Below are 26,858 nucleotides of genomic sequence, written 5' to 3'. Positions count from 1 at the left end.
ACTGATGGAGAAACTCCTTTAAGGGAATGCCAGCTTTGGCGCTAACTTGCTGTGTGACCTTGAGCAAGTCTCCTTTCTGCTCTGGGCCCCATCCGCAAAATGAAGGATCTGCCCAGCTCATCTTTAAGGATTCCTCCAACATTGACACTCTGATTCTTCCATCCTATCTCCACTATGCTTGTACCAAGAAGATTGAAACAGTCATTTCTTTTTTTTTTTTCTTCCTTTTTAGGGCGGCACCTGCTGCATATGGAGGTTCCCAGGCTAGGGGTTGAATCAGAGCTGCAGCTACCAGCCTACACCACAGCCACAGCAATGCTGAACCCCAAGCCACATCTGCGACCTACATCTCAACTCTCAGCAACGCCAGATCCTTAACTTACTGAGTGGGGCCAGGAATCGAACCCCCATCCTCATGGATACTAGTCGGGTTTGTTACTGCTGAGCCACAATGGGAACTCCTGGGCACTGACTCTTTTTGGATCTGATTGGCTCATATAGGACTGTGGGCCCTTCTTTGCCCAAACTCCATGTCCTGGAGGATGGGGCTTACTCACTGGCTTAAATCCAGAGGCAGGAGGGCAGCTGGCAAATGTCACTGCACATACCCCTCCTGAGGAGTCAGCTGGTATCTGACACATGATGGGCACTTCACTCATTAAGTCAATGGCTATTTAAGGAGTACCTACTATGTGCAAGAAATTGTGATAGCTGCTGGTGAAAAGCAGTGAACAAGAAGACAAGGCTCCTGCCGTCGTGGCCCTCATCGTCTAATGGGGAGACGAAACACCTAAATTGGTGAAGAGCGTATAACACTATTAGTGCCAGAAAGGGGTTACGTGAACCCAGAGGAGAGGACCCTGAGCTGTCCTTACATGAAGGGTATGGGGGTGGGAGTCAGGAAATGCTTTTGAAGAGGTAGCATCAAAATTGAGACTTGAGTTTCTAAGTGAGACGTTTGGATGCTCTTTCAAGTGACATTCTTTGAATATTTGGTCAACAGTTATGTAGAGCAGGCCTAACACTGCTACTGGGGAAAGGCCGAGAAGGGAGTCCAGGTAATTGTATTCAACTATTTCACCTGCGGTGTATGGAGGACCCCAAGCAACATCAGATCCGAGCTGCGTCTGCAACCTGCACCACAGCTCATGGCAATGCTGGATCCTTAACCCAATGAGCAAGGCCGGGGATTGAACCCACATCCTCATGGACACTCTGTCACATTCTTAACCTGCTAAGCCACAAGGGGAACTCCTGCACTTAGCTTCTTGATGGCTCTGAGCCATAGGGCCCAGGACAAACCTGTAGACCCCATGTAGCAAAATGAAAAAGGCCTGCTGCTCAATGTAGCACCGAATATAGCTTAGGCTCACCTTGACCTCCCAACCCAAAGCCTTACCCGTATCCTCCTCCTAACCGTACGCAGAGCTCTCTCTGAAATGAGGGCTAGTGAATAGAATGTTCTCTAGCCTGTATGGAGTCTAGGAGCGAGGCCCTGTGCCAGGCACTGGGCGTGTGGCCAGGAACAAAACACACACAGAGCCTGTTCTTCCGGAGCTCACTTTCTTGTTTACTTCCATGAGTGAAAAAGAGACACGTAACATAGCTGGGGAAGCGCTATGAAGGAGACGCTCTAAAGGTCTTGAGATGTGTTAGTGGCACAGAGTGGTGTTAGGATGGGCCATGGGGTCATGGAAGGCCTCTCAGAGGGGGACATTTATGCTAAGAAATGACTGGAGTTCCCACTGCTGTGCAGTGGGATTGGCAGTGTCTAGGGAATGCTGGGACTCGGGTTCAATCCCCAGCCTGGCACAGTGGGTTAAGGATCCCATGTTGCTACAGCTGTGGCTTGGGTCTCAACTACAGCTTGGATCTGACCCCTGGCCCAGGAACGCTCCGTGTGCCAAAAATTCAAAAAAAAAAGGAAACGACAGATGAGTAGCAAGTGGCCAAGTGAACTGTGAAGGGAAAAATATCCTGGGCAGAGGGAACAGACATGTCCCACTGCTCTACAGAGAGCTGAGGCGGGAATTTAAATCAGGAGTTGGGGGAAGCAATGGAGGAAGGGAGGTATTAGGAAGCTCCAAACCTTGTCTCCAGCCCAACTTTATCAGTAATAAAGCCTGTATCTTTCTCTCTCCATCTGCCTGATTTCCTTTCCTATTTCCTAACAGGTCCAGATCCAACTGAAAGGGAAAGAGCCCCAAAATACCAACATAAGGCAGGGGCCAGATCCCGTAGGGTCAGGAGTCATTGAAGTTTTTAAAAATTGTGGCAAAATATGCATGACTTACAATTAATCATTTTTAAGGGTACAGTTCAGTGGCATTAAGTACATTCACATGGTTGCACAACCATCACCATTATCCGTGTCCAGAACTTTTTCATTTTCCCAAAATTAAACTCTGTGTCCATTAAACAATAACTCCCTGTTCTCTCTCCCCCTCAGTTCCTGGCAACCACTATTCTTCTTTCTGTCTCTCTGAATTTGACCACTCAAGGTAACTTAGGTAAGTGTTCTAGGATAATATAACGATATTTGTCCTTTTTCCCTGGACTTTCTAGTCTGTTCCATTGGCCTGTATGCAATCTTTGTGCTGTACATTCAAACATTAAAAAAGGGAAAAAAGGAAACCCTAAAACTGAAAGCAATCTGAAAGTAATTTACTTCACCAATATGTCAAATTAATAACCTAACTTCGTAGAATTATTTCATGTGATGCTTCTGAAATTTACATACAATGAACTGCAGAGACCTACAATGTACGATTAGATGAATTCCAACATTTGTGTGTTCACCAAATATTCATCCTTTTGTGTCTGGCATGTTTCACTGCACATAATGTGTTCATTTCATGCAGTGTGTCAGAATTTCTTCACTTTTAAAGCTGTTTGTTCATCCGTTGATGGGCATTTGGGTGTTGCCATACCTTGGCTATTATAATTCATATGAACATGGGCGTGCAGATAAGGAGATCATTTTTTAAAGTTTCCTTGATGAACATCTTCCCCTTTCCATTCTGTTTGTGATTCTTCTTGCAACATCATTTGGAAACAGCAGCTAACACTGACCGAGTGCTTATTCTGTGCCAGGCTTTACACTTAGGGAAATGTACACTTTGCATGTATTGGCTCATTTAATTTTCACAACAACCCTAAGAAGTGGGTATTTCTCCCCATTTTACTGATGGGGAAACTGAGGCACAGAGCGGTAAAAGAATCTGACCAAAGCTACACAGACCTTAGTAGCAGTCTGGAGGAAGGTCCAATAGTGGTCTGGTTCCAGAGGCTGCTGGCTTAACCACGATGCTGCTTGCCACTCAAAACCTAATGGCGGGAGTTCCCGCTGTGGCACGGTGGGTTAAGGATCTGGCATTGCTGCAGCCGTGGTGAATGTCAAAGCTGCAGCTCAGATTCAGTCCCTGGCCTGGAAGCTTCCATATGCCATGGGTGCAGCAAAAAAAAAAAAAAAAAAAAAAAAAAAGAAAGAAAGAAAGGAAAAAAGCTAATGTCAAAACCCTAAGTTTTGAGGCCTTTGTGACTGTGAGCCTGTGGACAATGAGCCCCTTTGCTCTCCTCTCCCTGGGATGGACCCTGTCTCCTAGGAGGCCCCCAGTAGTCGAGCACTTCAAAGGAGTGAAGAGGAAGAGAACAGGTGAGTAAGGGGTGGAGGCCTGTCCCGGGTAGACCGTGTCCCCTTCCCCCACCCAGGAACAGAGGTTCCTGTCACCTGATTCCCCACCCGGAAGCACCCCTGTCCCAGGCTGGGCTGTCACGAGGCCTGGGTCAACAGGCCTGGTCCTGCCATCCACTTCCTGGAAGCTCCCCCTCCCCCACATCCCACGCCCTCCCAGTCACTCTGTTCCTGGAAGTTAAAGGAACTGGGCTGCCTTGTTGAGTGTTTATGTGGCCGGAGCAGGACGTCTGTCTTTGGCTCTCACCACCCAGGAGAGGGCTGGTGCTGCTGGCAGATAGGATTTGAGTTTCTGCCCAGCTGCTCACCTGCTGTGTCACCCAAGGCACGTTACTCGACCTCTCAAGAACCTCAGTTTCCCCGCATAGAAAGTGGAGATGCTAAAAGCACTGAAGGGGAGTTCCAGTCCTGGCTCAGCAAAAATGAACCTGACTTGCATCCGTGAGGACGCATGTTTGATCCCTAGCTTCGCTCAGTGGGTTAAGGATCCAGTGTTGCCATGAACTGTGGTATAGGTCGCAGATTCAGCTCGGATCCCGAGTTACTGTGGCTATGCTGTAGGCTGGCAGCTGCAACTCTGATTTGACTCCTAGCCTGGGAGCCTCCATATGTCACAAGCGTGGTCCTAAAAAGACCAAAAAATAAAAATAAAATAAAAGCACCTGAAGGGATCCAAGGCAAGCAGGTGGATGGTGCATTTGGCACTCGGCCTGGCACCCTAGAGCACTCAGAACAGGGTGGCTATGCTTATGATTATTATCTGACCCCCTCTCATTCTCTTCAGGGCCCTGGAGAGATGAGCCGAAAAGGCATGCAAATGTCTCGGCTGCCAGGAGGGAATGCCTTTCTAATCAGTGCAAACGTCAGAGTCCAGTTATTAATACCCAACCGGCCCCACCAGCTCTTGGATTTAGCATTCCAAAGATGAGGTGGAGGGGTGAGGAGGGTGGAGCTGGGGAACAGGTGGCTGAGGGCGGAGAGGAGCCTGCAGTCACTGTGGGATCAGCCCTTTCCGGCCTTGCAGACAGCACTTGGCCCCTTTTCCCACCAGACACCCTCCACCTGCAGTCTAGGGTCTGGGAAGGTGTGAAATTCCTGCATGAAGTCAAGCTCCAGGCAGTCAAAATCTCAGTCCCCTAAGGACACAGCCCTTCCAGGGATCCAATGCCCAAGTGAACAAGGCCCCTCACCTGTGCCCCTGGAAGAGAAATCAACTCATAAAATCATGAAATGTTAAAGGTGGAAGGGGGCTGAGAGCCCCCAACCCGCCCCAGGGCCTTATTGCTCAGCCTCTGGGCTCAGACAGACCAGGGTGACTGGGAAAATCTATTACCTGTTAACTGCTCACTGGGAAGGAATAATAACAATTTTCAAGTCTTTCATGTTATGTAAACATTTTCATTTGGCTGTTGAAAGAACAAATGTAATTATTGATAGAAGCACAGGGCTTAGTGTGCCATGCATCCTGTAAAGTGTAAAGAGGAGGTGTTAGCAGCCTATCCTCTTTTACACATGACTTCCTTCTTATTCCTTCTCGTATGAGTAGCAGACCTCAAGGAACACAGATCTTCCAGGAATTTCCCATTCCCCCACCCGAGGTAACAATTTTACCAGACAGTGCTTCTTTGTTTTCTTAAATGACTTAAAAAAAATAAACAACCTTAGGAGTTCCCTTTCATGGCTCCGTGGAAATGAATCTGACTAGCATCCATGAGGACACAGGTTTGATCCCTGGCCTTGCTCAGTGGGTTAAGGATCCGGCGTTGCCGTGAGCCGTGGTGTAGGTCACAGACTCGGCTTGGATCTGGCATTGCCGTGGCTGTGGTGTAGGCCAGCAGCTACAGCTCTGATTCAACCCCTTGCCTGGGAACCTCCATATGCTATGGAGGCGGCCCTAAAAAAACCAAAAGAAAAAAACAACACCTTGATTTTTTTAGAGCATTTTTACATTCATAGTAAAAGGGCAGAATGTACAGAATCCCCATACACCTGTGTCTTGCCCAACCCCAGCCTCCCCCACCGTGGACGCTGTGCATTTGTTACAGTCAATGAACTGGCACAGACATATTATTATCATCATCCAGGGGGTTCCCGTTGTGGCACAGTGGAAATGAATCCGACCAGTGTCCAAAGTCCACAGTGACATCCCTCTTTGTGTGTATGGGTTTTGACAAATGTATAATGATATGTAGCTGCCGTTATAGTGTCATACAGAATATTTTCACTGCCCCAAACATTCCCTGTACCTCACTTATTAATCACTTTCTCTCCCCAGTCCCCTGGCAGCCACTGAATTTTTTACTGTCTCCATGCTTGGAATTATACAGTCTAGTGTTTGTGTTTTTTTGTTTGTTTGTTTTTTGCTTTTGTCTTTTTAGGGCCACACCTGTGGCATATGGAGGGTCCCAGGCTAGGGGTGGAACTGGAGCTACGGCTGCTGGCCTACACCACAGCTACAGCAACGCAGGATCGGAGCCTCGTCTGTGACCTACACCACAGCTCATGGCAACACCAGATCCTTAACCCACTGAGCAAGGCCAGGGATCAAACCTTCATCCTCATGGATGCTAGTCAGATTCGTTTCTACTGTGCCGCAATGGGAACTCCTCATCTTGTTATTTTAATTGGCAATTCCCTAATGACATTATGTTGAGTGTCTTTTCATATGCCTATTTGCTATCTAGGTATTTTCTCTGTTTTTTGTTTTTGTTTTTGTTTTTTTTGTCTTTTTTTTGCCATTTCTTGGGCCACTCCCGTGGCATATGGAGGTTCCCAGGCTAGGGGTCCAATTGGAGCTGTAGCTGCCAGCCTACACCAGAGCCACAGCAACGCAGGATCCAAGCCTCGTCTGCGACCTACACCACAGCTCACGGCAACGCTGGATCGTTAAACTACTGAGCAAGGGCAGGGATCGAACCCTCAACCTCATGGTTCCTCATCAGATTTGTTAACCACTGCGCCACGATGGGAACTCTGGTATTTTCTTTGTTGAGCTGTTCAGATCTTTTGCCCATGTTTAAACTAGGTGGTTCTTGTTTTATTGAAAAAAAAAATTTTTTTTTGGCTACATCTGTGGCATGTGGAAGTTCCTGGGCCAGGGACTGAAACTGTGCCACAGCTGAGACAATGCTGGATCCTTAACCTGCTGGGCCACTGATGAATTCCCAGGATAACAGTTCTTTATCAAATGTCTTTTGCAAATATTTTCTTCCAGTCTGTGGCTTGTCATCTCATTCTACTAACTGATTTTTTAAATTAATGATTCAATGTTATTTTCCCAATCTCATTAAAAAGTATTCTCATAATTGTGTCATGTGAATAACAGAAAGGGTTGACTTTGCCAATGTCTTCATCTATGAGGGACCCCGCTTTTGACAAGTATATCAGGCAATGTGGCATCCTGCATGTTCCATTTTGCGACCCAGAGAGGGAGTGTGACTGGCTGGAGATTGCACAGCATGTTCACTGAGACGATATGTCCATTTCACATGCACAACCTTCAAGGTAACCAGAGAACTGTCTTATTTGGTCTGTATGAGATTCCTGGAATGCGCTTTCTTTCTTTCTTTTTTTTTTCCCTTGACTTTAAAAAAGTTGCAGAAACTAATAATGTGACAGTAGATATTTTCTGAAAAGGAAAATATTTAAACCATCCACAATCACACCTTGATAAATCAATTATTTCACTTTTCTGATAATTTTTTCTATCTAGCATATGTTGAGACAAGATAGCATGTTAGTGTACCTGTAATTTTTTATTTTACTAGTTTTCAGGTTTCAGTTTTCAAAATGATATTTTAGAATGGTTGCATCATATTTAACCAGTTCCTCAAACACGCCAAGCTCACGGTGGCTCTGGAATGGGTTGCCCTGCAGCCAGCTCCTCCCCAGCATTTGGGTCACCTCCTCGGTGTCTTTCTTCCTTGAATATCTTTTCTAAAGCGGTCACCCTGATCACAAGTCTTTCTCCAACCTGTTAGCCTGTTTTATTTTCTTGATATCATTTATTTCTACCAGAAATGCTTTTCTTTTCTTTTATTTTTTTGTCTTTTTAGGGCTGCACCAAGGCATATGGAGGTTCCCAGTCTAGGTGTCGAATTGGAGCTATAGCTGCTGGCCTATACCACAGCCACAGCAACACAGGATCCAAGCCGTGTCTTTGACCTACACCACACCTCATGGCAATGCCAGATCCTTATCCCACTGAGCAAAGTCAGGGATTGAACCTACGTCCTCATGGATGCTAGTCAGATTTTTTTTTTTTTTTTTGTCTTTTTAGGGCCACATCTATGGCATACAGAGGTTCCCAGGTGAGGGATCCAACTGGAGCTACAGCTGCTGGCCTACACCACAGCTACAGCAACGCAGGATCCAAGCCGCGTCGGTGATCTACACCACAGCTCACGGCAACATCAGATCCTTAACCCACTGAGGAGGCCAGGGATCGAACTTGCATCCTCTTGGATGCTAGTCAGATTCGTTTCCACTGAGCCACAATGGGAACTCCTGCTAGTCAGATTTGTTTCCACTGAGGTATGATGGGAACTCCAGAAATTCTTTATTTTTTATTGGCTTTCACCCACCAGAATATAAGTTCCATGAGGAGAGGGAACTTTTCCATCTTGCTTGCTCTGTATCTCCAGCGCCTACAACAGTAACTGGCACATAGTAGGTATTCAATAAATAGTTATTAAATTGATTTAAGAACTCAGAAGCCCACAGCTTTTGGGTCAGTTGTTGGTTTCTCTTTTTTTATTTTTATTTTTTAATGATATACATTTCATTTGTCTTGTTTGTTTTTTGTTTATTTGTTTTGGATGCATCCATGGCATGTGGAAGTTCCCAGGTCAGGGATCAAACCCGCGCCACTGCAGCAACCTGAGCTGTTGCAAAGACAATGATAGATTCTTAACCCACTGATCACAGGGAAGTCCTATTTCTCTTAAGAAAAAAAATTGTTAGTTGATGCTGTAATAGACTTCTTAGGGAATCAGTATATCAAGAGGGTTGGGAGGAAAGTTTTGGCAAAAGACTTGGGTTCCTCTCTGACCTCTGTCACTTACTAACTTTGTGACATTGGCCAGTATATTTAACTCCTCTGAATCTAGGTTTCCTTATATGAAACGATGGTAATATTAGTGCCTGCCTTGTAGAGTTACTGTGGAAATTGAATAAAAATAATGCATATGAAGTGCTTAGCACAGTGCTCATGAAATACAGAGCAAGAAACACTAGCCAGAGCCAGTGCTTTAAACGCTTTCCAGGTATGGGCTCATGTAATCCTCAAAAGCTCCTTCTTTGATGGTTTCACAACCCTGCTTATCTTGTGAAAATTCATTGAGATGCACACCTACCTGTATTCTTTTCTGTATTTGGATTATAGTCAGTAAAAAGTTTGCTTAACAACAACACAAGCCCTATGAAGTAGGAATCTCTATCATCTCCATTTTACACATGAGGAAACTGAGGCTCAAAGAGGTAAAGTCCTTGGCTCAAGATCACAGAGAATAAGCAGTGAGGCGGAGGCACTGGAACCTGTGCTCTTAACCACAGCTCTTAAAGCCCTACTCACTGTCTGGCCTGTTCACTCATTAAACAGTAGCTTTTATTATTATATCTATATTTTTTCTTTTTAAGGCTGTACCTGTGGTGTATGAAGTTCCCAGATTAGGGGTCAAATTGGAGCTGCCGCTGCTGGCCTATACCACAGCCATAGCGATTGGATCCAAGCCCACTTCTTCGAACTATGCTGCGTCTTATGACAATGCGGGATCCTTAATCCACTGAGTGAGGCCAAGGATAAAACCTGCATCCTCACGGACACTATACTGGGTTCTTAAATCGCTGAGCCTATTATTATAATATTTAACATTGTTATTTTTTAAATTTTTCCTTCTATTTAATTAAATTAATTAATTTTTTTTTTTTTTTGGCCATGCCTGTGGGTGGTAGAATTTCCCAGGCCAGAGATTGAACCCATGCCGCAGCATTAACCAGAGCCACAGCAGTGACAATACTGGATCCTCAACCCACTGAGCCACCAGGGAACTCCAAAATTTTTCTATTTTAAATAATGCTTCAAAGTATACCTTTGGGCATTTTTGGCTTTTCTCTGCTTTTGAATTTTTCCCTTAGATACAACCTCAAGACAGAAAGAACTGGGGGAAATGGGCCCAGAGCCACCCTGAAGTGACTTGCTCAAGGTCACATACAAGTAGTGGTGCTTGGAGTAGGGCCACCATACACAGGTGTATAGGTTGTTCACCTCACAGGAACATTTGATCCAGGGATGCTTGGATTTCCCTGAGGAGCTCCAGTAGGAGCTGAGCCAAGGGCAGGGTTTGAATGGGCAGAGGAGTGAGGGGTCTCCAAGCGAAGGCACGTAGGAGGGAGAATGAAGAGGATGTGCTGGGGAAATAGTGGGAAACCAGTAATGAAGGAGCAGAGAATCAGAAAAAGGGGCATAGTGGGAGATTGGTAGGGCTGAATCTTTCATTCATTCCACAAATGTTTGCTAGGCTCCTACTGTATGCCAGAGGTTGTGGATATATCAGTGAAGAAGCCCATCCAATCCCTGTACTCATGGAACAGATACTTTATTGGGTGGGGGTGGGGACATAAATTGACAAAAAAATTGAATAAAACAATTATAAATTGTGATAAATCTGAGTAAAGACCAAGTGCTGAATCCAGGAGTAAGGACATGGGGACCAATTTAAAAGAGTGGTTAAGGAAGGCCTCTTTGGAGAGGTAACATCTCAGTTGAGAAGGGGAAGAAACTGCCAGGCAGAGCACACGGCATGTGCAAAGGCCCTGAGGTAGGTGCTTCAGAGACGGCCATTCAAAGCCAGGTAGAATAGATAGGATCTTGTTGGGGGTTTAAGTTCAGAAGTCATTTCAGACAGTCTTGAGCACAAGACTCTTCCCTCCATCCCAGGATGACATTTCTTATGAGTTCAGCTATGCCTTTCCATCTGTCTGCTGCTTAACCCCACATGTACTCACCTCAAAGTTGTGTGTCTTCCGAAACTAGCTCCCTATCTCCAATTGTGCTTCTGGTTCTCTGTACTCTCCCAGAAATGTTGCCAAGCTTTTGATTTTTTCCTTCTTCCTTCTCTTACTTAGAGCCCTTCTTTGGCCATCTTTCTAGAACAGGGAGGCAGCCAGGTACAGTGGTGAAGTCAGCCACACACAGCAAGCGCTTTAGCGGCACACAGACCTTGCTTCAAATACCAGTTCTGCCATTCAGTGAACTTCACTGGGCCTTGGTTTTCCAGGAGTTCTACCTTGCTGGTGACTGGAGAGTCAAAAGAGATGATGATTTTAGTGACAGCAGCTGGCACACAGTAGGTATGTGATGAATGACAGTACCTTGCCTTGTTCCTAGCTATCTCAGAAACTGTCTTGTTTTCTTTACACCTTGGCTCTTTATAATTGCAAAGCAGAGAGAGCGTCTGGGGCAGCCATGTACCCCCGCTAAATATCTCTCTGAAGGGACAAAATCCCAAAGTGCTCCTTTTTCAAAATATTTTAAAGAGCTTAATTTGTAATCTGAATACCTATCATGAATGGAAGGTTTACTACATGCTGGTTCCTAGGCTAAGTGCCTTATATACCCCTTTCTCATCCTCATGACAATTCCGCCAAGGAATTTCCATTAGTATCTTCATTTTATTTTTGTTTTTGTTTTCTTTTTAGGGCCTCACTCACAGCATATGGAAGTTCCCAGGCTAGGGGTCAAATAGGGGCTCCAGCTGCTGGCCTACGCCACAGCCACAGCAACGCCAGATCCGAGCCACGTCTGAGACCTACACTGCAGCTGTGGCAATGACGGATCCTTAACCCACTGAGCAATGCCAGGGATCGAATACACATCCTCACAGATATTATGTGGGGTTCTTAACCTGCTGAGCCAATACGGGAACTCCCTATATCTCCATTTTAGACTTCAGGAAACTGAGACTCAGGAAAGGGAAGTGATCGGTTTAAAGTCACATCACTAGTTAAGGCACAAAATTAGATCTTGAGCCCATGTTTTTCCAGCACCAACCCCCACCCCACTGTGAAACAAAACAAATCTGTGCACCCAATCTTTAGGCCATCCTGTCTCATAGCCCATCCGACAGGAGACCCAGAGAGATGAGAGATTTTCTCAGAGTCTCAGACCGGACACTGAGCTGTGGCGGGCCTGCCCCAGACCCCAAACTTGCCCCAGCAGAGCAAACTGGGTGGTCTGAGACCTCAGGGTGGCCTAGACCTTCTCCCTGAGTTGGAATGCCTCCCCAGAGCACAGGACCATAAACACAAGCGGCCCTTTCAACAGGAAGCTGAGCCTGAGTCATAGGGTATTTATAGATGGGCCTCTTCTCCTTAGCTTTGCCAGGATTTATCAAGTTCACTTGGGTCTCAGAAGGTGACAACCTGTTTATCATCAGGATGCCTAAGCAGGCTGTTGGGATATCCTCCGGGAACGAGGCCTGGAGGCCCGCCCACATTTAGACCTGACCTGACCACCCCACAGCAGACTGAGGCAACTGTCTGTACCCAGTTGTGCCACTTTCTTCCAAGTACCCCCTGCCCCCACCCCACTACAACTATACACACACCCAGTGAGCTCATGGTCTTGAGTTTAAAATAGGACAGAAATGCTGCTTCTTTCAGGAAGTCCTCTTGGATTGATCTGGGAAGGTTAAAAACTTTCCCCAGCCCCACTGCTCCTAGGGAGGGAACACTCTCATTGGTCAGATAATTGAACTAATCATAACATTGAGGACCTTCTCTGGACCATGCTAAGAGTCAGATATTAATTTAATAGTATTGCCTTTGTAGGTAAGGAAACTGAGGCTCAGAGAGGTGTGCCCAAGACCGCACAGCCAGTAAGTATAGGGCCAGGCTCAAAAATCTAATCTAGGTCTTCCTTGGTTCCAGAGTTCACACCATGGGTGACCTTGGGCAGGTTAATTCCCCTCTGAGCCTCAGTTTCTTTCTTTCTTTTTTTTTTTTGTGTCTTTTGTCGTTATTGTTGCTATTTCTTGGGCCGCTTCCGCGGCATATGGAGGTTCCCAGGCTAGGGGTCGTATCGGAGCTGGAGCCACCGGCCTACGCCAGAGCCACAGCAACGCGGGGTCTGAGCCGCGTCTGCAACCTACACCACAGCTCACGGCAACACCGGATCGTTAACCCACTGAGCAAGGGCAGGGATCGAACCCGCAACCTCATGGTTCCTAGTCGGATTCGTTAACCACTGCGCCACGACGGGAACTCCTTTTTTTTTTTTTTTTTTTTGGGTCTTTTTTTGCCATTTCTTGGGCCGCTCTCGCGGCATATGGAGGTTCCCAGGCTAGGGGTCGAATTGGAGCTGTAGCCACCAGCCTACGCCAGAGCCACAGCAACACGGGGATCCGAGCTGCGTCTTTAACCTACAGCACAGCCCACGGCAACGCCGGATCCTTAACCCACTGAGCAAGGCCAGGGATCGAACCCGCAACCTCATGGTTCCTAGTTGGATTTGTTAACCACTGCACCACGACGGGAACTCCCAGTTTCTTTAACTGTAAAATGGAGGCACTAATATCTCCCTCTCACAGTTGTAAGAACTGAATAATACTGGTACAAAACTGGCTCCCAATCACTAATTACTCTGCCCCCAACTTGCATCTCCAACAAAGAGTAAATTAGGAGTTCCCATCATGGCACAGTAGAAATGAATTCGACTAGGAACCATGACGTTGCAGGTTCAATGCCTGGCCTCACTCAGTGGGTTAAGGATCTGGCGTTGCCTGGGAACCGCCACATGCTGCAGACGCAGCCCTAAAAAAAAAAAAAAAAAGAGTAAATTAGCTTGTCTTTAGCTGCTTAGGATAATTAGCTAGGTCATATTTGGCTTAGACTTTGGGGACTTGAATCCAGGACCCAGGCTCTTCTAGGCCCCCATGGCCCCACCCTTTACTTCTTCCCAATAGCCAATGGTCTGAGTGAACCCAGGGGCTGGGGCTGGGGCAGGGGAGGGCAAGTGAGGGGGTGGAGAGGGAGTTGGGGAACTGGGGGGTGCTATGTGCAGAGGTTCAGTGGACTGACTGGGCTCTTGCTCTTAGGATCTATTTTGGACTGTGCCAGCCTCTGGCTGCCAGCTGAAGTGTCAGTGCTGAGTTAACAGAGCAGCCCCTGGGGCCAGATTTAGCGGTTGAGCCCTGACCCCAGATGGGTGGCGAGGCTGCAGACACTGGGCAGAGCCTGCTGTTGTGATTCCTGGTAGGCTGGGGGCTCCTGAGACTCTGAGGCCTGCAAAGACCTGTGGGCCGGGTTTCGGAGTCTTGGCCGAGGGCAGCCTGCTGTCTTCTCTCCCTCCCTCCCCAGCCCAGTGCAGAGCTTTTTACTTGAGGTTCAGACAGACCTGGGTCTGAGGCCCAGCTGTGCCATTTACTACCTCTGCGACCTTGGGCCAGGTGCTTAACCTTGGTGTCCAGATCCAGAAATGAAGACAGTTATACCTGCCTCATAGGGTTATGTTGAATGGGAGGGGTCCCAGAGTAGGGCTGTAACCCTCTCCACTACCCCCCTTTCCCATCATCCCTGGGTCAACAAGGGCAGAGCTAGTTCTCCTGCCCTCCCCCTGTCCAGAGGGGCCTTTAAGTGCACCTCCCCCAGGTCTTGACCTGGCTGCACTGGGGTCTCACAGTGCTTCCAGAAACCCTGATCCTAAGTCCCCTCTGGCATCCTGGCCAGGGCCCAGTTCTGACAGAGATGAGAGCCCAACTCACTCTGCTGCAGCTCACATTTCCTACTGGACCCCATTAGAGGGCCTTAGTAAGGAGCCCGGGCTCCTCGGGTTTTAATCCATAGGAACAGTGATTTTTAACAGTGAAGATTTCTGTCCAGCTATTTTCTGTGTCTGCGTAACATTTTGATATATAAATTTATTTACACACATATAAATATTATTTTTAATAGAAAAGAATCAGATTGCTTTTTTTTTTTTTTTTGCTTTTTAGGGTCACGCTGAGGCATATGGAGGTTCCCAGACTAGAGGTCAAATTGGAGCTGTAGCTGCTGGCCTACGCCACAGCCATAGCAACACAGGATCCAAGCGGCGTCTGCAACTACACCACAGCTCACGGCAATGCCGGATCCTTAACCCACTGAGCAAGGCCAGGGATCGAACCTGTGTCCTCATGGATGCTAGTCAGATTCGTTAACCTCTGAGCCATGATGGGAATTCTGTAGATTGCATACATGAGGCATGTATTTTTCTGTTTGTGCCTAACAATATGTTGCTGACATCTTTTCATATTGGTATTCCATGTAGAAAGCTTAATGTCTTTTTTTTTTTTTTTTGTCCGTGTCTGCAGCATGTGGAAGTTCCCAGGCCAGAGAGCGAACCTGCACCACAGCAGCAACCTGGGCCACTGCAGTGACAATACTAGATCCTTAACCTGCTGCACCACAGGGAACTCTCTCAATGTCATTTTTTTAATTGGAGGAATATTTATGTACACATGTATTTATTCTTATGTACAGACAGTTGGAATAATTACTGGGCTATGCTTTTGTTTTTTTAGTAAACTTTTTCTTTAAGTATAACATACATGCAGAAAAGGGCACACTCTGGGAGTTCCCGTTGTGGCACAGCGGAAATGAATCTGACTAGGAACTATGAGGTTGTGGATTCGATCCCTGGCCTTGCTCAGTGGGTTAAGGATCTGGCGTTGCTGTAGCTGTGGGGTAGGCCGGCAGCTACAGCTCTGATTAGACCCCTAGCCTGGGAACCCCCATATGCTGAGGGTGTGGCCCTAAATAGAAAAAAGAAAAGAAAAGGTCATACTCCCTAAATGTACAGTGAAAGGCATTTGCAAAAATGAGTCTATCTGTGTCACCTGCACGCAGGTCAGGGACCAGAGCACTGCTAGCATTCCTAGAGCCTGGCTTACACCCACTTCCAGCCTCCACCCCACTTCAGAGGGAGAGTAACATTACCCTGACTTCTTCTTCTTTTTCTTTTCTTTTTTTTTTTTTTTTTTGCTTTTTAGGGCCATACCTACGGCATGTGGAGGTTCCCAGGCTAGGGGTCTAATCAGAGCTATGCCTGCTGGCCTACCTCACAGTCACATCAATGCCAGATCCGAGCCGTGTCTTTGACCTACACCACAGCTCACGGCAACGCTGGATCCTTAACCCACTGAGTGAGGTCAGGGATCGAACCCGCCTCCTCATGGATACTAGTCTGATTTGTTTTCCGCCGCGCCACAATAAGACCTCCTATTCTGACTTCTAACAGCTTATATTAGTTTTAACTTTATAAAGATTGAGTACTACAATATGTACTCTTTTGTACACATCCTTTATGAGGTGTTGTTGCATGGGGTAATATTTATTCATTCTCCTGGCTGTATACTCCTCACAGTGCAACTACACAACGATTTTATTTATCTCTTCCATTGATGGACATTGGGGTTGTTTCCAAGGTTTTGCTACTACAAACAATACTGTAAAAAAATCCTTGTATATAAATAGATCTATAGATCTGAATCTCTATCTATAGCTACCTAGCTAACTATGGATAACTTTCTGTTGTCACCTTCCTAGTTTTTTAATAAGATTCCTTGGAATACAATTCTTGCTGAGTCACATATAAATATTTTACACTATGATTTTGTCAAATTGCACCCCCCACCCTACCAAGGTCAAAAGTAGTGACAGTGTCCATTGTCCTACACCTTCACCAACGTTGGGTGCTATTAATCTTTCATATTTTTGTCAACTTAATAGAGGAAAAATCAGATTTTATTGTAATTTTAATGAGATTTTTAAAATTAGTGAGGACCAGTGCCTTGTTTTGTCTGCTTTTAGTTTGGGGGAGGGGACATGGATATTTATTCTTTTGTAAATTGCCTTTCTGTGTTCATGGCTCGTTTTTAGATGGTTAATATATTATGGATATTGACACTTGGTCTTTACGTGTGTTTCTACTGTTTTCTCCCAACGGTTGCTGGTCTCTTCGCTTTGTTTATGGAGCAACTGCAGGTTTAAATATAGTTTGTTTTCCGCCTGCTTACGTTTATGATCTGGATCATCCCAGGGGTATGTGTGGCAAACCCCAGGTTCAGGCTGTTGTTGGGGGTGGGGAGCAGCAGGCCCGGTGGGGTGGGCAGCTGGCCCCCAAGACTCTCTCTGGGGTACAAACATGGGAACATAAGGGTCAGCACGGAGCCCCTGGGCTTGAATTCCCCCCAAGGCTTCCTCTAGCCCTCTTTCCAGGTCTTCCCACACAGCCAAGAGCCAGGCAGGGGTCTGGATGCGTCAGGGCCAGTGTTAATGGGACAGCAGAGGGAGGGAAATTTTAGGAGCAGGGGCTAAGCAGCCCAACTGTCTGAGTTCAAGTCCTGAACTCTGTGAGCTCAATGCCTGCCTTTGTCTGCTAGAGGCGCCAGAACAAAATACCACAGGCTACGTGTCATAAACAACAGCAATTTATCTCTCACAGTTCTGGAGGCCGGGAGGTCCAAGGTCAAGGTGCTGACAAGGTGGGTTTCATACGGGGACCTCTTCTCTTGGCTTGTAGACGGCTGCCACCTCCCTGTGTGCTCCTCTGGCCCTTCCTCAGTGTGTGCGTGAAGAGAGAGTGAGCAGCCTCCCCCGTCTCTAAGGGCACTAGTCCTTATCTAACCCTAACTACCTTATCTAACTCTAACTACCTTCCAAAGGCCCTCTCTCCAAATATCATCACATTGGAGGTTGGAGCTTTGACATAGGAATTTTGGAGAGACAAAAATTAACTCCATAGCAACTGCCCCAGACCATTTCCTAGAAGTACAACGTTAGGTAAGTTACCAAATCTCTCAGTGACTCAGTTTCCTTGTCTGTAAAATGAGGATGATCACAGTGTCAACGACCTCGTGAATCAATAGATGAATTATAGCTATAAAACACTTAGAACAGACTGCAATAGTCAGGCTCCAAGATGTTCCTCAATAATTTTTGCCTCTGGTACTCATGCCCTGTGTGGTCTCCCCCCGCCCCCCACTGTATCAGGGTTGATCTGTGTGACCAATAGAATACAGTGGAAATGATGGTGTGAGATGTCTGAGGTTAGGTCACAGACGGCATTGCCACTTTTTAGGGACCTCTCAAGTCAGTCCCCAGCAAGTGTTTGAGTTAATAGAATGAGATCAAGTTTGTTTCAGCAGCAAAGGAAAGCTTTATTCTTTGATCAAAAATGGAGAGGTGTGATACAAATGAACTTATTTCTAAATCAGAAAGAGACTCACAGATATGAAAAACAAACTTACAGTTACCAAAAGGGAAAGGTGTGGGAAGGGGTAAATTAGGAGGTTGGGGTTAACATATATACACGACTATATATAAAATAGATAACCAACAAAGACTTACTGTATAGCACAGGGAACTATAAAAAATATTTTGTGATAACCCATAAGGGAAAAGAATCTGAAGAAGAAATTAGTTTGAGGTGTACAGCACAGTGATTCAGATAACTGAATATATTGTAAATAAGCTATACTTCAATTTATTTTTTTAAATGATTTTTTATTTTTTCCATTATAGCTGGTTTACAGTCTTCTGTCAATTTCCTACTGTACAGCAAATTGACCCAATCACACATAACATATATACATTTTTTTTCTCACATTATCCTCTATCAGGCTCCATCATAAGTGGCTAGATATAGTTCCCTGTGCTATACAGCAGGATCTCACTGCTTATCCATTCCAAAGGCAAGAGTTTGCATCTATTAATCCTAAATTCCCAGTCCACCCCACTCCCTCCCCCTCCCCCTTGGCAACCACAAGTCTGTTCTCCAAGGCCACGAGTTTCTTTTCTGTGGGAAATTTCATTTGTGCCATATATTAGACTCCAGATATAAGTGATATCATATGGTATTTGTCTTTCTCCTTCTGACTTACTTCACTTAGTATGAGAGTCTCTAGTTCCATCCATGTTGCTCCAAATGGCATTATTTTGGTTTTTTTATGGCTAAGTAGTATTCCATTGTGTATATATACCACATCTTCTTAATCCATTCATTTATTGATGGACATTTAGGTTGTTTCCATGTCTTGGCTATTGTGAGTAGTGCTTTAATGAACACATGGGTGCATGTGCCTTTTTCAAGGAAAAAGCTTTTATTTTTTTCAAAGGAAAAGGTTTCATCAAAAAAAAAAAAAAAAAAAAAAGGAGAGGTGTGAGCTCCCACAAAGTCCATCAGGCAGGCTGCTTTATAGGGTTTTTGTCAGTGAGGGTGGGTGGGGGGGTTGGGGTTGGGGTGTGTGTGAGGGGGGTGGAGGTGGGGGAGTGTGGGTGGAGATCTTGCAGGTGGGGTGCAGTTATGCTGCTCATGGTCCAGATCACAGTGTCAGTTGCAGCATCTCTGCACACTGCCCTCTCCCACCATCTTGAACTGCAGTGTCATGTGCAGCACTTCTGCACATGGCCCTGTAGAGCTGAGGTGTCAGGCAACAGCCATTTCCCATTAGGAACTCTGAAGTTTTGAGTTTGAGACCTCTGCACACGGCACCCTGTGAGTAAGTGCAGCTACACCAAGCACAAAGGGAAAAAATGGTTAGACTTTATTTTATTACCCAGAATCCACTTTTTTTTTCTTTTTTGGCCACCCTGTGGCATATGGAGTTCCTGGGCCAGGGGTCAGATCTGAGCTGTAGTTTCGACCTAAGCCGTAGCTGCAGCAACTCCGGAGCTTTAACCCACGGTGCCAGGTGGGGATCAAACCTGTGTCTCCCAAGACGGCGCTGATCTGTTGCACCCCAGCGGGAACCCTTACCCAATAAGCATAAGAGTCTATTTTTATTCCCTGGGAATTGTTAACGGTCTTTGGCAATGACAAATTCCTCCTGTCTTTGGTCCTGCTCCTCGTTCCCGAGGGGCACTTAGAGGCAAAGAGGTCCATCTTTTGCAACTGCTTCCTGCTGAATTTGGGCGTTGTCACAACCCCAGGTAGGGAAGCACAGCTTCCCCCCAGCTTCAGATGTGTTTGACTTTAGATGTGTTTGACTGTCACCAGGCCTCTGCCCTAACTGATTGTGTCCCTGAGCGACCACCACTGGAAGTTTTATAGATCCTAACCTTTTGGAGACAAAGATCACCAGACAATTTAGGATACATAGCCCATTGATCAGCAAGAGGACAAAAGTAATTAAGGGGCTCAGGAAAGGTAGATACCAGGTGATGCTGGGGAGGGCATATTTCACTCTGCTCCTCATTTATTGGGCCAGGTGAGGCTGGCTGGCTTCTCTTAGCCAGCCAGCCTTCTTCCAGTAGCCTGTGTACACTTTCTCCAATCAGGTCACTTGCATTGACATGAAAGCAATATGACATATTGACCCTTCCCTGGTCAGCTGACAATAATCTAGAACAATTCAGTTATCTAGGACCATACTGGCCAGCGAGTCAACAGATTTTGCTATGGGGTTTAGGGGTTTAGTCTGCTTCACGTGTCAATTTTTTTCTAATAGTTTAAAGTTGGGGCCAGTCTCATCGGCCACTGTCACCACTGTGGCTGTTATATATTTTTATGGTGACAGTGTTATATATGATTTCCCCAGGCAGGGTCACTAGAACCCCTATGAGTGCAATGACTCCTGCCACTAGTGTCCTGTGGCTCTTTTGGAGCATCATGGCATCTTCCAGTGGATAATGGTCACATTGTGAACTCTAAGTTTGGATCTGTTTCCATAGATGTTATGGTTACAAAGCCCCTCACCTTGGTCCTGTCTAAGGACCGGGATGCCTAGCCTTGCATTGAATTTGGAGGCTTACCAAGAACATGTATTCTTTGTAACCACACTGGCCCTGTGTCATTGGTTTGAATCCTCAAAGGGTCAGGGCCCTGTTTTTTCAACCTTGTAAGTATATCTAGGGTCCTATTGAGGCACCCAGGTACCAAAGTCAACTCTGTTTCCCCGAGTTGGACTGCCACATAACTCTTGGTGCTCTTGGTCCATAAGTGTCACAGCTGGGACCAGCTGCCACTTCAACTTGTTTTCAGTTTATTACCCGTGGGGAGGGGGGTGTTATTTTGCGCTTCCTCCTCCTTTATTGGGCTTCCTTTTAAATATGCCTAATGGTCCTTTCCTGTTTCAGGTTGGGTGTGACAGATCCAACAATCAGTGAAGTTCCATCCTTTCTGAATATCTCTGGTCACATTATAGAAGGAATTTTATCACCACGGGGCAACAGTGAGGAGGAACTTTTTTTTTTTTTGTCTTTTTAGGGCTGCACCTGCAGCATATGGAGGTTCCCAGGCTAGGGGTTGAATCGGAGCTGTAGCTGCTGGCCTACACCACAGCCACAGCAACTCAGGATCCAAGCCGCGTCTTTGACCTACACCGCAGCTCATGGCAACACAGGATCTTTAACCCAGTGAGCAAGGCCAGGGATTGAACCAGTGTCCTCATGGATACTAGCCAAGTTCTTAACCTGCTGAGCCACAAGGGATCACAGGGCTCCCAGGGCTCCCCAGCCTATTTCAGACAAACCAGTATTGATCAGAAGAGGTCAGGTCGTTGATCATGTACCTATTTAGGGATGCTAAATAGGTGTCACTGGTGTCTTCTTCTGAACTTGAGTCAAGTGTCCTCGTTCTGTTTTGTCCCCATTTCCTGGGCTTTTTCATAGTCTTACCTCTTGGCCCAAGGGGCTGGCTACTTTCTTTTATGAAGCTGAAAGTGACAATGGAAAATGCTACTGTTGACCCCTAGAGACTGGCAAGGAGAACAAAAAGCCAGGTGTGGCCACACTGCCTTATACAGGGGTCAAGAAGACAGCACTATTGGTGAGGTTGTGGGCGAGACTGTTGTGCCCTGTCTCGTCCACAGATCCCTACTGTTTCCAGGCAACTGGTACTGAAGGAACACCAGTCAGAGGCGGCGGACAGACAGGCATGACTTTCAGTCTCCACTTCCCAATGATGCCATAGTATGATCCCTTCAAGGGGGGGCAGTCCAGATTACTCAGGGCTATGCTGTGTGTGCACCACATCCTGTATCAGGTTGCTGGGCAGAGTTGCTCTGAATTTGGCCAAAGGCTGCTGCAGTTCTACCCCATCAGAGTGAATTCAAAGATCAGAGTCAATCATTCTCAGGTGAACCTCCCAAAGCCTCCACCATTCTCTCTCTGGAACTGGGGCACATCCAGAGCCTGTGGTTAGGTGGTGGTGAAAAGGGCACAGTGCACCCCATCTGGGTTGCTAGAATTTTGTTACTGACCCTCCCTAGTTGCTCCCCAACAAGGTCCTTCAGCCCCAGTGTTGAAGGACCAATAGTGTGAGATTAAGTTCCAAGACCAAGTTTGGTTCAGAGGCAAATTAAAGCTTTATTCTTGATTTTTTTTTTTTTTTTTTTTTTTTTGTCTTTTTAGGGCAGCACCTGCGGCATATGGAGGTTTCCAGGCTAGGGGTTGAATCAGAGCTGTAGCCACAGGCTACGCCTCAGCCACAGCAACACCAGGTCTGAGCTGCGTCTGCGACCTACACCACAGCTCACGGCAACGCCGGATCCTTAACCCTCTGAGCAAGGCCAGGGATCGAACCAGCAACCTCATCGTTCCTAGTCGGATTCGTTAACCACTGAGCCACGATGGGAACTCCAAAGCTTTATTCTTTTTGTTTGTTTGTTTTTGTTTTCTTTTTCTGCCACACTCATGGCATATAGAAGTTCCTGGGCCAGGGACTGAATCTGAGCTGCAGCTGCAAGCTATGCCACAGAGACAATGCTGAATTCCTAACCTGCTGCATCACAGCAGGAACTCCAAAAGCTTTATTTTTTCAATCAAAGAATGGAAAGGTGTACGCGCATGCTCTAGAGTATACACTCTCCCTAAAAGGCCCTTTATAGAGTTCCTGTCAGCAAGGAGTAGGGCAGTTCTCATGGGTCAGCTGGGTACAGCTCACTGCACATGGCCAGCCAAGTTGAAATGTCAGGTGCAGCCATTTCTCACTAGGAACGGTGGTCGTATGTGCTGGGCGCAGGGCCTCTGTGTGCGGTAAACTATGAGCAAGTGAAACTAGAGAACACAAAAGGGAAAAAAAAAGGTTAGACTTTATTACCCAGATTCTGTGTGATTTCCTGGGAATTATTAAGGGGCTTTGCCAGTGGCAACTTCTGCCTTGCTCCTTTGGGTCACTCTCCCTGGGGGAAGCAGCCACAGCAGCCCTGTGGAGAGGTACATTTGCTGGGGAACGGAGGCCTCCTGCCAACTTGCCAACCACGTGAATGAGCCATCTTGGAAGCAGGTCCTCCAGCTCCAGTCAAGCCTTAAGACAAACTGAACTGTGGTCCCGGTCAACGTCTTCACTATAATCACATTAGAGACACTGAGCTGGAACCCATCGTCATAGCATTGCCCTCATAAATGAATACTATTACCCATGGTCATGTTATTGCCCTCATAAATGAATAATATGACCCATGGTCATATTATTGACCTCATAAATTAATAAATAGCTGCTCTTGAATTCCTGACCCACAGAGACTGTGTGAGATAAATGTCTATTATTGCTTTCAGTTGTTAAGTTTGATGAAAATCTGTTGTGCAGCAATAGATAATATACATACCCTGGGGTCATCCACAGTAACTGCTCAGTAAATGCCAGCCAGTGTTATTCCCCTGACTAAAAATATTAGCGATGTTTGCTGGGTGTCTGTCCCTTGCCAAATATGTGTCGTGTGCCCGGGCAAATGGAGTTCCTCCTCTGCAAGGAATTTTCAGCAAGGGTTAGCATGTTGGACGTAGTCACCTAGAACCCTGGACTCTGTGGTCTGGAAAGACCCAGAGATATCATTGATCTGCCTAACTCTCATTTTACAGATGAGAAAACTGAGACACGGAGGTTAAAGCACCTGCTCAAAGTAACAGACCTGATATGTAGAGGAGGCTTAAATTGAACCCAGATCCATTAGTGCCTGGCAGCCTCTTCCTTTCGCTCTGCACTCGCAGGGCCTCTTAGTAAGGGTTTATTGCCTCTCACCATTTGTAAAGCACTTTTGATACTTTAGTTCAGGTTCATTTTTGCAGACCTCCCTCCGGACCTTATTGGACCCTGCATGTTCCTTGGGGGCAGTCCCTTTCTCTAAATGCCACCCACTCCCTAGAGCCCTTGTAGCCACCTTCAGTGGTCATCTGGATCTGGGGACAGAGGGAACAGGCCTAAAGGGCTTCCAGCCCTGAGTGGTGAGACCCTGGGATGCTCTGCCCCCTCCCTGGCATGTGAGCCAGGCCCAGTAGTGGGCTTCGCCCTGGCACCTGGGGCGCTGCATCATGACTTAGACCCCATAGACCCACCTCTGGAAACTGCTCTGGCTTTGGTCTCTGGATCAAATGACCTATCCTTTTGATCCTGTGATTTGGGATGATTCTGTAATGAGGATGACACCGGAGCATGTGACGGGGATCTGAAACGGTGAGAAAAACAGCCCCCACCCCACCCCGCTTCTGAGGGTACTCCAGGCACCACAGAGGCTAGAGGGGAAATCCAGGGGAGGAGGCGGGCAAACCCCGCCCTCCAGGGAGGATCATGGGGCTGCGGAAAGAACATCACACACGTGGCAAAGATCTGCTCTGTGATGTACCACGAAAACATCTAAGCAAGCCTGAGCTATGCAGGAATGAAAGGGGAGATGGAGGGTGGTTTCCGCCCCAGCATCACTGCCCCAGACCTGCCTCATCCATCCCAGGAAGAGTTCCTCCGAGAAGCCTTTCCCTGGGGAGGGGCAAGGACCCTCCTGCATCATCTCTTATGGTTGCTCCATGTGGCAGACGAAGACATGGAGGTGGGGGTGGTTTATTGGGCATCACATTGCTTGTCTCTGGCAGAGCTGGAGATGAAGTCCAGGTATCTGGCGTTCTTTCCCCCAACAAGAAGGCCTCCACATCTCAGGTTTCTGAAAAGTCCCCCCTAGTGACCTTCAAAAAGAGCAGAGACTTTGAGGTTAAATTGGCCTCTTGCAGCTCTGCCTATACTAGCTCTGCAACTCGAGGCAACTCCATACGCCAAGCTGGACCTCAGTATCCTCATCTGTGAAATGGGGGATGATTATGACCTATTCATGGTTGTGGTGAGGACTGAATGAAATTGTGCCTTGGAGCTCTGAGCAAATGCTCAGCTCCTTGCAAGTCTTTAATCAGTCAAAAATAGTGTCATGGAGTTCCTGTCGTGGCTCAGCAGTTAACAAAGCTGACTAGCATCCATGAGGATGCAGGTTTGATCCCTGGCCTTGCTCAGTGGGCTAAGGATCCTGCGTTGCCGTGAGCTGTGGTGTAGGTCGAAGACACAGCTTGGATCCCATGTTGCTGTGGCTGTGGTGTAGGCCAGCAGCCACAGCTTCTATTTGACCCCTAGCCTGGGAACCTCCATGTGGCCCCAGAAAGACAAAAAAAAAAAAAAAAAAAAAGGAGAGAGAGAAGCAGTAAAATGCAACAGTTAAGAGCACTGGGCTCAGATGTGCCACTGATATTCCATGTTTGTTTTCATTTTTCTGTCCATAGCTTTATAGCATGTTCTAGTAACTGGTAATGATACTGGTTTATAAACTTCCTGCTTCTGAGGCTGGCTCTGCCACTCACTGGCTGGGGGACTTTGACCACGTGACTTAACCTCCCCCGATTCTCTGTAGTTCAGCTGCAACACAGTCAAAACCATGATCCCTGCTTCACTGAGTTATTTTGAAGCCTGAACAAGAGGAATGGATAGAAAGGGCTTAGCATAAGCCTGGCATGCAGTAAGCACTCGATAAATGCTTCAGCGTGAGAAGCCTAGATTTAGGATTCAGGCTACCTTGGATATGAACCTCAGCTCGGCTCTGCCATTTGTGGCTGTGTGACTCTGGCCAAGCCAATTAACTCTCTGAATCTTGTTTCCTCTTGTGAAAAACAAAGATCATAATACCTCCCTTGCAGGGCTGTTGTGAGGATTAAATGACAAGACATGTTTTGATGCCCAGCATGGCCCATGTAGGAATTTCCCTTTCTCACCCCTTGACTTTCAGCAGTGCTGCCCTTGCCAGCTCCCGGGCTGGAGTCCATCCCACTGTCCATTTGCTTGGCTTTTGCACCTGGACTGCCAAGTGTGGCTGGAGAAAGTCAACAGAGCCATGTGAATGGCTCTTCTCAAATGGCAAATCCGTGTTGGGAAACCAGCGGAACTCTTCTGCTCTCGGACAGTCCTTCCATCCCTCTCCAGGGCACTTCCTCTTGTGTTTCACACTGGCTGGTCCATGCTTTTTCCGCCACCCACTCATGCTACCCTTCCCCCTGCCTCAGCCCCAGAAGGTGACCTCAAATCTCTGGTGACCGACCAAAGTCGCTAATATGAGTGTGTTTCTCTCCACCTCCCAAAACCTCTGATTCTAACCTCCATCCTTTCCCCTCTCCTATCCTCCCAACTCAAAGCTTGGGGTGTCCCTTCTCCTTCCCAAGGCTTTGGAATTTACTCCATCAACCCCATTCCCCATCCCTACTGTCTGTGCCATCTCAGCCAAGAAAAACTTGCTCAAGTACCTCCATCTCCCTCAAGTTTGGCAGTAACCCTGCTGCTTCCATGTTTCATTCACTCATTCAGTCATTTAAGAAACATTTCCTTTGTGCCTACTATGTGCCAGGCGCTGGAGGTACAGAGATGAGGAGAGACAGTCTTTGCCCTCAGGGTCTCCAAAGTCTAGAGGGAGAGTCAAACTCACAAATGGCAAGATGACAAGTGAGACATAAAGGTAGACCCATGCTTGATGCAGAGATTGGCTGGATGTGCAATGGGAAGAAGAAGGAGCCCTAGGATGGCTTTCAGCTTTCTGGTCTGTGCAGATGGCTGGATGCATGTGCTGTTCACTGAGACATGGGATAAGGAAGATGGAAGTAGGCGTTTGGGTAGGGGAGGATAGTGTGTTCTGTCTGGGAATGATGAGTTTGAGGTGCTATTGGGTCATCCCTGTAGAGGTCTCCAACAGATCTTCAGCTTAAGGGAGAAAGGTCTGAACTGGAATTAGAGACCTGAGAGTCACTGGCACATAGGAGTTGGAATCATGGTATTCCCGCTGTGGCTAAGTGGGTTAAGAACCCAGCATAGTGTCCATGAGGAATCAGGTTTGATCCCTAGCCTCACTCAGAGTGTTAAGGATCCTGTGTTGCTGCAAGCTGTGGTATA

General features: G+C 46.8%; 1 long non-coding RNA gene across 1 annotated transcript; it reads right to left on the bottom strand.

Moving 5' to 3' along the window:
• Positions 8,543-17,297, bottom strand: LOC110261436. Its single transcript, XR_002345517.1, has 3 exons — positions 17,173-17,297; positions 10,700-10,991; positions 8,543-8,577 (listed from the first exon to the last, which is right to left on the bottom strand). It is a non-coding gene; the product is annotated as an uncharacterized LOC110261436 (long non-coding RNA).

The sequence above is a fragment of the Sus scrofa genome, chromosome 6 (assembly GCF_000003025.6).
Source record: "Sus scrofa isolate TJ Tabasco breed Duroc chromosome 6, Sscrofa11.1, whole genome shotgun sequence".
Lineage (NCBI taxonomy): Eukaryota > Metazoa > Chordata > Mammalia > Artiodactyla > Suidae > Sus > Sus scrofa.
The sequence above is the reverse complement of the archived record's forward strand: the minus strand, read 5'-3'. Positions and strand labels throughout refer to the sequence as shown.